Raw genomic sequence first — 12,135 nt, forward strand, 5'->3', positions numbered from 1 at the left:
AATATTCTTAACTGTGGCTTCAGATCAATGACGAATGAAGATGTGTTAGTTTATCACTCATTCCAACCACAACAACCTTCTGATGACTGGCACCAGCAGACGTCAAACTCCTCTGGCTGAGAGACTTGTGGGTTTAGCACTTTGAGCTTCACTGTCTTCTCACAACAGATAGCATTCAGTCGGCGATTGGCTTTTCCTTTCGGTAAGGATCTTAGCCGCTTAGTCTATGTAAATCACAGTAATCGTAAGTAACGCCACAATGCAGCTACCTGTGGAGAGTACGGCTACATTGGAAGATAGTCGGAGTTTAAGCAGATTTGCATAGCTTTGCATTTGTGCTCACAAAAAAAAAAGAATTCTGGGGGGGATTCATGGGTCTCCCGCTTATTTGGTAAATGTCAGTTCCCTTTTGGGAATCTGTATTCCTTTCAACTCAATTAGGAGCCGATTATGTATTGTGGACACTGGGAGACACAGGGAAGGAGACAGTGAGAATCTGCAGTATGCTAATATTTGAAACTGTCCAATACAGCAGCGGAACACATTAATTATCTGATTCAATTGCTGTTTTTGTATTGTAATTATTTTGTGTGAAAATGTCGTTGATAGTTATTTGCAAGTCTTTTTTTTGCCATTTCGCAGTTTTTAATTGGTACACATTTCTAAATGAATGTATGAAATAATAGTTGTGTTGCCTTTTTGGCACCAACTATATCAAGACTGGAGTCAAGTGGCATCTCAACCCCTGGCAATAGAGAAAACAACCTTTCTTGATTCTACAGTTTACCCTGTCTGGGAAAGTAAAGAGTGTGGCACGAGAAAGGTATGGACAGACTTTACTGAAACCAAATGTGTCTTTATAAAAAGTAATCTCTCTACATTTGCAGGAAATCATACACAATTTAATTGGTCTTAATGAACGTGTCTTCAGTGGAGGCCTAGAAAGGTCATCACCAAGGTAGCATATCTAAACACTTGCAGTTTTGCTTCTGTCGACTTGACGCAGAAAGACCTCGAAACCCAGCACGCATCTCGAACCATAAGAACGACAACGGAATAAATATACATAATCTAAAAACTGTTGCTTTTGTCATTAAAAGTAGGATTTGCAGGGGCTTAACAGTTACAGGTGTGTTTAAAATACACAGCTTCCCAAGGCTTGAAAACACGGAGGGAAACTTGATAAAGGCATGGCAGGTTTCCACTGAAGGTATTCAAGATGACACCGCAGCCCCACATACTCCCTACACTAGCCTCGGGCGATACTCAGAGAAACAATACCAAGCCCCTGCACCTCACAGCTGGTGTTCAGTACCTGAAACCCAGAGATGTTGCAGCTGAATACGGAAGGATTAGAGTCGCAAACAAAGGAGGAGGCACAACCGCATGCGGGGGAATACGAGAATGGCACTGGATGATTCAGATGATTTAGATTATAATTTCACTCCTTTAAAGACATAGAAAGTCTATCTGAAGTAAATATGTTGAATGGATGGATAAGCAGTATCTGAGCATTTTCTGTTGAGAATTGGTAGTATTTGGTTTGACTACCTGAACTACGTATGTTTGTTAGCATGCCCTATTCAGATCAAAGTCAGACAAACAGATTCACAGTTGCTCTGGTATATCATGCATATAGTGCACCTTGTGTTCACAAATGTACTGGATGGTGTGCATTGGATATATTTGCTTTCTTAGCTACTTTCCATTCTACAAGAACATTTTCACCTTTTCAATCATTTCTAAATTATAGGAGTACCAGTCATTGGTTACTTTGAGGACATTCAAATAAGAGTTTCATTGATTGTCTTTGAGAAACAGTCATCTCTGTCTTGTCAAAAAACAAAAAAGCATGAGACTTTCAATCAGACACTGGTTTGTTCTATTGCCTCTTAACTCTGATCGTTTTTTTACTTTCCAGCAAACAGAAAATAAATTGGTTTGATGTCCTCACCATTACCAGACAAACAGAAACGCAGGCAACAGCATAAATTTAATGTTAAGCAAACCAGTATTTGACAGAAACTTTGTGATGAATTAAATTTGTTTACAATATACTATAATCAAAACAAGAAAATGCTTCGCAGTGGTTGAATAGCAATGTTGAGGAAAAAAAGGTTTTGCTCACTTGCAGACTTGAAATGATGAATAAAAAAAAAACAATACCTACTGTAGAGATCATTGTACATTCACGTGATACAGTACAAACAACGATGACTCAGTCCTCAAACTGTTCTCGACTCTCCCTGCCTGAGATCTCCAGGCTTGCCACGTCTTTGTAGAGACAAACTTATGGAGAAGTTACATTAAACCTTGATACCCATTTCAAAGATAGAAATTGAGATACCCAAAACACTTGAGACTCCTCACAATGGACAGGGATTTCATTCCAACGTTAGTTGACACATTCCTCCCTGTTGAAATCCACAACAGTCGAGAACCATCTTGTAGTGTTGTGTCCCTGTCAGAAGTGAGGCCGTGTTTCTAAGATAGAGAGACAATGTTATTCATCAGGGTGAGACAAACACCCTTGAAGAATGGAGACATGACAAAATCATCTCTTTCGAGAATAATGACGGCTGCCAACGCGTCGAATAGATGCCGTGTTCTTAGCAACTATCGGAAGCTTCTCTTCATGATTCCGGTTTTCTCCAAGGCCCCACAGGTGTTTTTTCACAGGCGGCGTTGTCACCATGGCATCAGTCACCGTTGACAACAGATCAAAACATACCTCTTCATTGTAGAGAAAGAGATTCACCTAGCCATTCTGTGTATTTATTATATCCTTATGACTTTCTACAATTTACATTAAAATGTCTCTGTAATAAAATTCATTCACTTGTACATTAATTCATTTCCCTGTTGGATGATTTAGGGCGAGACCTGTATTATGCCGAAGACAATAAGGAAAGATATGTTTGAGTAATGAGAGAAATATGTTTATATCTCATTTATGTCTTTTGTTTCCACTCAAAAGACTGCTTTACACTGGTATGCATTTTATGCGTTCAAACCTGAATGATTGAATTTCAATCTAACTGAATAATATTTGCACAGTCTATAATTGCATGGGGCCTCTATGGGAAACAAAAAACCTCTTCCTTTGCTGCTATGGGATTTCAGCACAATCGGATCTTAAATTGATGAGAAAATAAGAAAAGGTGCATGTGTACATTACGAATAACATATAAGTTAGTTCTGTTCCCATTTGTGTAAGGGGAAAATGTAGATGTGTCCTCAAGGACCTTAGAGAAGGCAGAGTGGTGTTCCCTCCTCAGTTCCTGACACTTCCAGCAGTACAGTGATTCTTCAACATTTCTTGTTATGTTAGACTATCCCTGGTTGGGGTTGCCACATTTGAATGTCAATGTATTTCTCATTTCAAGCTTTGCGAAAAAGAAAAGAAAAAAAAAAAGCACTGTCACATGGCCTGCACAGGCCTTGGACATTGTGATGAGTCTCATTCACATTCTGTCCAAACCTGACATCATTTGCATGAGAATAAGCCCAAACTCGAGAACGTGACATGTCCCAGACAAGGGATCACAACTTGGCTGTCATATTAGGCCCGTAAATTCAGGTGACATAGATCTTGTGTCCTCATCGAGCCTGTCTTGACAGTGGTTCATGTTCCCTACTCTTTTTTAGGGAGGGGGGGAGGGATCTTTTGGGTATTTTTTTTTTGTGTTTTTAATCAGGAAGACTGTCCCCCCCTTTCCGAAGGTGTGCACATCTGGAGGGGCAGCCTGCCGGCCGGTGTGGCATCATTAGCCGAAGCCGGGACTGTGAGCTTCTGACACATGTCTGAGGTAGATCCTGCGACCCGTTGATGCCGCATCCGCATAATGTGAAGGTAACGCTGTTCTTATGCACAGCGACGCTGTCAGGATCGACCCGCGCAGACAGAGGGGGGGGGTGTTGGTTTGGGGGGGAGGAAGTGGGGTCTCTCCCTGCTTCAAAGGATGGTCATGATGCACTGCTCTCAGCAGTGTACAAACCTCATACACACGTCTCTCTTCTCGCTCTCTCTCTCTCTGTGTCTCTCTCTCTCTGTCTCTCTCTCTCTCTCTGTCTCTCTCACTCTGTCTATGTCTCTCTCTCGATTACACATATACACACAAACTCAATGACTATCTTCAGCGTATTAATGTGTATCCCTCCTATCACTCATGTGAATCATATTCAGTCATAGGTTTTTGTACTGACTGGCCTTGCTCTGTCTGAAGAAACAAAAAAACATAAACAGCCTCAGTAATAAAAACATGTTTTCATGCATTCTCACTGCATGGCCAGCAACTAAATACCACTTAACTCTACTGGATGCACACACAAGACCTCTGACCTCACTGTCACTTTGAAACTACAGTGGATCTCTCAACCTTTCTTCAGTCCAAGTCCATCCATGCATTATGCATGTCTCATGCATCACTCTGGGCATCACTTCCTGGTTCCGGGGCTAGTCACATGAGCTTTGGCGTGGAAGTAAATTACTTATGGTCACTGACAGGGGATGGGTTTTGGCTGACTGAAGACATTGCAGTGGATGGCAATGTCAGCAACGTGTTGTGGATTGATGTCTTCATTCTTTGTTATCAGTAAGCCTATCTATAATTTCACTTGGTTATTTTTTGTAATGACAAATAGTTTGATAACTTGCTTTTACTATGATTTTCATATTTCATTTGCAGAATGGAGCAACGGTTTGTCATCTTTTGCGAGGTGATGAGTTGTGGCTGTTCCCATGAAATCTGAACTTCCCCACTGTGATAGCGCTTTTGTCATTTCTGATTGCTTACAATAACATATTTTTTTGTGGCCCCTTCATTTTAAGATGGGATCCTTCCAAAAATGTTTTCTGGCTATGCCCCTGGTCTAAACCTTCATATGTTGAACCTATACATCCATAATCTCCAGGGTTGAGGTTAGCCTAATCTTTCACAGTTCACTGAAGCATATACGGTAACATTCTTTGAAGAGAGGAGGACCATAAAGGGATTGTCCTATCATGTTTTCTTTTTTAAGAGTATATGTCCCATAACTGTCATGGATGGTTGTGTAGACATGCTGATTTATGGATGTCTGAGATTATGGAGTAGTGGATGTAGCATCCAGCTGTAGACGCTGATGTTTAGAGTCTATTAATTTTACAACGCTGTATAGAATTATCCGTTTGTTTAAAGGTTAACTGCTTCCCTGCTTATGAAGAGTGCATTTTCTCCCCTCGCGCCAAAAATCATCGACGCACGCCTTCGCAGACGCACGCAGATAAAAGTTTGAAAGAGTCACGGGGTGATTTAAAAACAGGAGAGCGATAAATTAACACGTCCTCCACGCAACTCTTCCCCCAGTCCGGCGACAACTCGACGACATATATGTCTTTAAGAGATGTATTAATAGAGGAACAAACAATCCACTTAATGCCCAAAGTGAAGGGTAGAGTCATTTTTACAAGTCTGTGAGATGAGATTCCACTTTCACGGCCCACGTCGGCAGTGATGATTTAGCACACCGGCCTGCCAGTCCTTTGTCACTTGGGCACGGCAATCTTTCTCTGTCAGCTGCCAGGGGGAGGGCTGAAGTTCAGCTTCTGCAATAACACTAAATGCACCGCCACCGGCTCAGGGTCCGATAGCTCATGAATATGAATATACATATAAATAGACAAGTTTAGGAGGCGGAGAGATGCGGGCCCTGTCACTCCCGTCTTACCTAACATCTCCACTGAGAGTAGGCTGTGTCCCAGTTCTTTGACAGAAGAGACTTCCACAAAGTTGGTCAGGGAACATATAGGCCTACCTTTCTCTCACTTGGAATGTGCTTGTTCTTCAACTGCGACATTTACAGGTAGAGTTTATTATGCAAGGCTTGTGTCGGCATTTCCCTGTACACTGCGGGTCTGCATTCGCCTTGGTAAAAAGCACCTCTCAAATCGTGTGACATCACATGATTCCTGACTTAAAACCAAAACCCCCTAGCCCTAAACTAACATTTACACAACCGTTTTGACGTAGTAAAACATTTAAGTAATCATAAAAGTAACTATTAAAAAGTGTAATAATTATAAAATGACGAATAACTAAATAGGGTACTAGCATAAAAACTTTTTTTTTCCAATGTAGGTCATCTCTTTTATGCCATTCTCCTTTAGACATGCCTTAAATGGGTCAGCCTAAAGCAGAAAATTGAAATATCAGATCTGAGGTGGTGCCACAGGTTTCGATTAAACCGAACAATCTACCTTGAAAGGACACATGATCACCATAATACATGACAAGCTTACAGCCGGTTAGCGCATGGACAAGCCCAGGGTATCCTCATAAAGCTACTGGTACCCAGTTCCAGGGTATCCTGCGCTAATGCAGTGTGTGAAGGCCCCCAGGATGCCTCTGTTGGTGTTTTCCTGGTAGAGGACACCACACAGATGCACAGTACAGTGCATATGTGGCCAGCGTACGGTTATTGGCACTGACACATTGACACATTGTATATGACGGTCTCCTCGGGGGTAAGCTAATAACCAGCTGGAAATGCAAAAATAACATTTGTTTTGGCGAGTTAGGATGTATCGTAATGGGTGACAACTCATGCTGTATATTTGAACACGCACACTGTACCTGGGAGTGTACTGACACAAGTGTGCTCTCCCTTCCTGGGCGTCCCCCATGTCACACCTGTCCTACCTGTCCAGTCACAGAGTGTGACGACAAGTCCTTATTTTTGTCGAGGAGGACATTCTCCAAGCTCGGCTCTATAGTCTTGCTTCCTCTCCCCACATTGTCACTAGCTGTGCCAGCTTCCATTTTCCTAACAGTAGGAGCCCTGACATGTGACATCGCACACGACTCCCCAAGCACAACACACCAAGATTGAGTTCCCCTGACTGTACTGGATCTGCACTGCCACTGCGTCTCTCGCCATTTTTTTTTATACTTTCACTTTAAGTTAAGCCAACCAACAGACTGCCAGGAAACATAGATGTGACAAAAACAGGGAGAGAGAGGGTGCAAGAGAGAAAGAGAGAGAGAAAGAGAGGGGGAATGAGAGACAGAGAGAGAAGGATAGAGAGAGAGAGATAGAGAGTGAGAGAGAGTGAGAGAGAGAGAGAGAGAGAGAGAGAGAGAGAGAGAGAGAGAGAGAGAGAGAGAGAGTGGTGGCGTATGCCAAAGCCAACCTGCCAGTCAGTGGCGGGGGTTTTGACAATCATAGGCTGTCATCACTTCCTGATCAGACCTGTCAGCATCAACGCAGGAACGAGACAGGGCTGCGGAGGCTCACACACACACACACACACACACCAAGATACACACAAGAAGAGTCACTTCTGTTATTTATGTGCACACACACCCTATTTCGATGTGCCAACAAATCAAATGTGTCACAAAGTGCCACACACCATCCACAAGCATTAAACAGGCTTGGAGACCGAGCACATCTGAACAGTTCTCCTTTCCCCAGTCCTGTTTCCGACACTAGCTCTGGTAACAGACTCAAAGTGTTCTCCGAGGCTTCATATCACAAGGAAATTTGATAAGAAACCCACCATACTTTTAGAGTTATCTGACAACTGCACTAAGACGCAGATGAAATGAGGAATCTCACCCAGAAGAGATGTCGCTTGTCGACAACAGCGCAGCACGTGTGTGAGTGAGTTTTGCTGTAGCAGCCTTCGTTTAGAAGACCCAAACTGTTCACAAGGTCACTTGAGACCCACGTCCAGTCCCTCTGCCTCTCTACCACCACCACCCCTCTCTGCCTCTACTCCTGCCCCTCTGCCTCTCTACCACCACCACCCCTCTCTGCCTCTACTCCTGCCCCTCTGCCTCTCTACCACCACCACCCCTCTCTGCCTCTACTCCTGCCCCTCTGCCTCTCTACCACCACCACCCCTCTCTGTCTCTACTCCTGCCCCTCTGCCTCTCTACCACCACCACCCCTCTCTGCCTCTACTCCTGCCCCTCTGCCTCTCTACCACCACCACCCCTCTCTGCCTCTACTCCTGCCCCTCTGCCTCTTTACTCCACCCCCTTTAACCCTCTGACACCAGCCACCAAATGAGTCAACGTTTGCTTGTGATGATAATGATGATTTTGCAAATAGGCCCCAGGGCTGAGAACTGGAATGGTCTTCTGTGGTAACGACCCATTAAAGGAAACCAGGCTGTAGCCTTCTCCTCTCTCAGTCTGTCTACCGTCACGACCCGCATGTCTAATCGTGGCCGCTGTGCGACGTCAACTGTCTGGAAGTATTGAATGCAGTGCTTTTCATGGAATAGGGTTAGATTGGATTGGAATAGATTTGGCCCGTTAGATTTGACTGTGCATAAATTAGAAGCCCCGAGGCAATATTTTGATTTGAACCAGAGCTTTAGGCTGTGATTTAGAAGGTAAGAACTGGGTGACAATGCTAACGAGAGGAGGCATCTGTACGTGTGTTTTGGTTGTGTACGTTTATCCAGATTTTGGTTGTAAGCGTTGGAAACACACACACATACTGACGATACAGTGATCCCACAGTACTGCTCTAGTTACTGCAAGAGATGGTTAAGAGCCAAGCAGCCACCTGGTTTCTGCAGGCATCAAAGCAGCTTTTTGATCAGTTTGATGGAAATGTGCTCTCAGTGTCAGGGGGAGTGGATGAACAGACAGGGGGATGCTGTGGAGCACAGGTAGGACAGCCTGTCCATCGCACCTGTCTGGCCTCACTCAGTTTCACTCACCGTCTCTCTCTCTCTCTCGCTCTCTCTCTCTCTCTCTCTCTCTCTCTCTCTCTCTCTCTCTCTCTCTCTCGCTCTCTCTTGCTCTCTCTCTCTCTCTTTCTCTCTCTCTCCATCTCTCTCTCTCTCTCTCTCCCTCTCTCTCTCTCAGTCCCTCTCTATCTCTCTCTCCCTCTCTATCTCTCTCTCTCCCCCTTCTCTCTCTCACTCTCTCTCTCCCTCTCTCTCCCCCTTCTCTCTCTCCCTCTCTCTCCCTCCCTCTCTCTCTCTCTCGTTTTCTCTTTCCGTCGCTCCCACTTTTCCTTTATTTTTCTCCATCTTTCTCCCTCTGTCTCTCACTCTTTTCTCGTTTTCTCTCTTTCCCCTTCTCTCTTGTCCCTCTCTCTCTATGTCTCTCTATCTCTCTCTATCTGTCTCTATCTTTCTTCTTCTACAGAGACGCCTCTTCCCCTGCCTCTTGGGTAGGCCTGGGGGAAGTGTAGCTGGAGCAAGGCCTGTTATTGAACCTGGAGTGGAGCCAGTCATGTCGAATATGCTGCCTCCTGAAAAACCCAAAGCGCTCATGACGTGGACACAGGAGAGGGAGAGAGAGGACACCCTGGGTCTGGTCAGACCAGAGGACAGGCCACTCAGATCACCTTGGGTCTGGTCAGACCAGAGGACAGGCCACTCAGATCACCTTGGGTCTGGTCAGACCAGAGGACAGGCCACTCAGATCACCCTGGGTCTGGTCAGACCAGAGGACAGGCCACCCAGATCAGAAGACCCAGATCAACAAGCCTGGTCTCCCCAGTCTGAACAGACAATGGAGAAATGCTGTTTTTATTGGAATTATCTTGTCGGTTTGGAAACATGCACCATAATAAGAATGTGTCCACGCACAAAGGCTCCTTTCTTTAATCGCTTTAGAATTTAGTACGTTTAAATGGACCTACATTCAAACGCACGGCTTCGCTGCGAGTTTTACTTGCCCGTGTCGATGATGGCCGCAAAATTATAGACGAGTTTAAAACGTGGTTGGTGGGTGTTCATCACTGCGTGTCATGTTCCGCCCATGTTCTGGAACTACTGCAGGTGTTCAGTGTGTTTATCTGGAGTGAGTGGCAATAAGCAATCTTTAATTAGCACATTGTCACATTAACATATCATATTGAGCCATATGCGTTATTTTTTTTAAACACTATTGCAGACTGTCTCAAGTCTTGTACACGATAATTAAGATCAAACAATTTAATTTGGTTCATTATCCACTTAAGGTGTAGAGACTGACACTTCACAAGGATGTGTACAGTGTGTGTGTGTGTGTGTGTGTCTGGGGCTGTGAATAAAAACACACAAACACACCAAATTTGGGCATATGCAAGTATCTACCTTCATGGCATTTCCTGTGTTTGATATTCATTTGTTTGCGCTTACAGGGAATCACTCCTACAGACATGTCAATCATTATCACAGTGGTTTTACCAGTGGTTGAAGACACAACATGGCACAGGTACACAGGGCACAGGTACCTACACATGGTAGGTACACTCTCACTTAGAAAACTCAATAGAGAAACGATTTCTTGCACGTCTGCAACAATGTGTTTGTTGGAATAAGTGGCAATCGTTACGCTCGGCCTAATTAACAAGGTGGATTCTGTAAAAAAAAACAATAAATGAATATGCAAATGATCTCTCTGTCTGCAGTTAATTTTCGGAAGCGTTGATAACAGTGTGCTGTTAAGCTTCTCTCTTAACCCTGATTTTCCTCATCCACCATAACAAACAAACAGAAATGATAATCCTATTATATTCTTAATGGCACTGGTTTTGTGTTCCTAGGGCATTTTGTGAGCAATTTATTTTAGATGCAATGTTTTCTTCAGTGTGACTAACAAAACTTGAAATCAATTTTCAGCCATGGAGGTGTCATTTTTTTTTACTGCATACCTTTCACGCATATCATTCAGTTTACTTCTCATTCATTTCATGTTTCTAAGTTTTTTCCTTTTTTTGTTGTTGTTGTTTTGTTGATGCTTATCGTCCATCTCGCCACGATGCCAGCAATTCTTTTATTTGTGTGGACTTAAAACTGATTAGCTTAGCATCATCACTGGCACATGAAAGGATGAGAGATGTTTATCTAACAACTTATTTGTAAACATATCCTGTCATCAGTACAAGGTGGGTGAATGAGCAGACCTGATAACAGAGGTTTGGATGAATTAGAGGTGAACTTTGGAAAGTCCCTGGTACATGGAAGGAACCTGGAACTACTGGCTGGACTGTAGGGCTAACTGTCGGGTCACTACTGGCTGGACTGTAGGGCTAACTGTCGGGTCACTACTGGCTGGACTGTAGGGCTAACTGTCGGGTCACTACTGGCTGGACTGTAGGGCTAACTGTCGGGTCACTACTGGCTGGACTGTAGGGCTAACTGTCGGGTCACTACTGGCTGGACTGTAGGGCTAACTGTCGGGTCACTACTGGCTGGACTGTAGGGCTAACTGTCGGGTCACTACTGGCTGGACTGTAGGGCTAACTGTCGGGTCACTACTGGCTGGACTGTAGGGCTAACTGTCGGGTCACTACTGGCTGGACTGTAGGGCTAACTGTCGGGTCACTAAGTATCATTCTGAGGACACTAATTGCGATTGTAAGGTTGTTGGGTGTGATTGTAAGTTACACGCGGGACAATCTGTAAACCAGTAGAAAACCTCCAGTACTTAATCTGGGCACGATTCCGAGGCAGGAGACAGTAGTTAGAAACATTGGGATTCTAAAGCACCACAAAGCTTACCTGCTGTGGATGATATTTATAGCCGTTGATTCTGGTTGGAGTCTATAAGGATCATGTTCTTCTGCGTTACGTAAGATTGAATATGCCAGAACTGTGAAGTACAGACCTGCAACAACGTAGAATGTTAACTGTACACATGCACATGATTTCATAGTTTTATATGAATAAATACAAATTACAGTTTTAAATATCCAGTATCTTTAGTGTTGATGTCTGTCCAAAGCTATTGTTTTCAAGCAGACAAGCCGATACTTCTACACAGAAAAGGATTGGGTTAACCTACATGTTCAAATTAATATGCGAGTCCATTCCTGCTGTTTGTCTGTCTGTTTCCTTTACTGTCAGCAGTGTGTGAGTACGTGTGTGTGTACGTGTGTGTGTGTGTGTACGTGTGTGTGTGTCTGTGTGTGTGTACGTGTGTGTGTGTGTCAGGCCTCGACACTGTAGACTTGTCTTTTACAGGCTTTCCTTGATGACCTTCCACAGTGTGCACAGTAACCTTAGGAGAAATGTGACAAGAGCCAATATGACAGCTATGCAGGTGTGAGAGGGAAGAGCAGTAAGTTTTCAAGGACACAGTATGTGCGTGCACACCTCCAAGGGCCAACAAATGCCACCAACTGGCACAGAAACACCGCAAA

Source organism: Hypomesus transpacificus, unplaced genomic scaffold (genome assembly GCF_021917145.1).
Source record: "Hypomesus transpacificus isolate Combined female unplaced genomic scaffold, fHypTra1 scaffold_356, whole genome shotgun sequence".
In the NCBI taxonomy this organism is placed as follows: Eukaryota; Metazoa; Chordata; class Actinopteri; order Osmeriformes; family Osmeridae; genus Hypomesus; species Hypomesus transpacificus.